The sequence below is a fragment of the Poecilia formosa genome, unplaced genomic scaffold (assembly GCF_000485575.1).
Source record: "Poecilia formosa unplaced genomic scaffold, Poecilia_formosa-5.1.2 Scaffold51, whole genome shotgun sequence".
Classification (NCBI taxonomy): Eukaryota; Metazoa; Chordata; class Actinopteri; order Cyprinodontiformes; family Poeciliidae; genus Poecilia; species Poecilia formosa.
In genome coordinates, this window is record NW_006799990.1 from 809,546 (window position 1) to 810,832 (window position 1,287).

General features: G+C 48.6%; 1 protein-coding gene across 4 annotated transcripts in view; it reads right to left on the reverse strand.

The window, feature by feature from the left end:
• Positions 1–757, reverse strand: part of rnf220a (ring finger protein 220a) — a 183,237-nt gene extending 182,480 nt beyond the window's left edge. The window contains exon 1 of one of the 4 annotated variants that reach the window (XM_016671787.1): positions 194–757. The gene's annotated coding sequence lies outside the window, so the exon portion shown is untranslated. The remainder of the gene's footprint in view (positions 1–193) is intronic. The other 3 variants (XM_016671785.1, XM_016671788.1, XM_007552616.2) reach the window with 3 other exon arrangements.
• Between the last annotated feature and the right edge of the window lie 530 nt (positions 758–1,287).

Below are 1,287 nucleotides of genomic sequence, written 5' to 3' on the forward strand. Positions count from 1 at the left end.
TATATATATATATATATATATATATAAATGTATACTTTTTTTTGCCATACTTTTTATTCTTTTGCGGAGAAAGTTCGAAACGCTTCCAAGGAAATCAGAAAGACGCGGCGGGCGCGACGGAAAGGAGTGAAAGCGGAACGTGTTTTGCGCTTCAAAACCAAACAACAACAACAAACAGACAGGAGTTACTCACCTCTCCGTGGCGAGAATCCGCTTCTACTGAAGACGGCTGCTTCGTTTCCGGTGTTTTCTTCTTCCCCACTTCTTCTTCTTCTTTTTTTTTATTATCCTCTAAACAAACCGAAAACTTTTCTGCGGAGTTGGGAGTATCATCGGAGCGGCACCGGCCCTTTCTGGACGAACACGCAGCCGCAACCGAGAGATAACGTTGAGACGCGTTTTTTTGGAGAGGTGGGGTGGAGGGAAAAGAGACAGAAAAAAAGAAAAAAAAAAGAAAAAGAAAAAAGAAGTAGTTAACACCTCCTCTGGTTTGTTAGTTTGCCACAGCGCAACCGGAGAGTAGGACGAGGGGAGAGTAAGGGACTTAGAAAGAGAGAGAGAGAGGGTGACTTTCCACCACAGACACGCTGTAAAGTGGGTATCAATGGCACGATCGCTCACAGAGAGGGACGACCAGTGAGGAAAGGAGCGGCGGAGCCGGCGAGAGAGAGCGCTGGATCGCAGAAACGGTGGCAGGCAGTGGTGTGAGGGGAGGGTGGCGGTGCTGCTGCTGCTGCGGAGGAGGAGGAGGAGGAGAGGTGTGGGGAGGAGGGGAGTCACAGTGCTCAACAGCGACGTGTGTAAGGCTGGAGCTGAGCAGAGAGCGTGGGGGTGGATGAGGAGGGACGTGGAGGGAGACGGGAGGGGAGGGGAGGAGGGCGACCGGGGGTCCAGGGCGCACCGAGGTGCAGTGCTGCCGCGCAGCGCTCGGGTTGCTCAGTGCCGTACGAAAGCACAGAGAAGGAAAACCTCACAAAACAAAACATTTTTTTTTATCTAAGAATCACCCGATTCTTTTTTTTTTTCCTCCTCATCTCAACTGTTGTCCATAATTGCAGACAAACCAGCGCCCTAAACCGAGCAAGAGCAAACCTTACGGATTAAAGCACTCACATATTTAATAGAGTAAACATGAGAATAAAATTTAAATCAAAAAACAATAATAAAAACATTTTAAATCTTGTGTGGACTGTAACTGGGTTGTTTCCCCCCCGCTCCTTTGCTGTCTGGCGTTTCGTTCCCCTGGGTGATTTCCACTGCGCTTTGTGCGCAAAGTGAATGAATTAT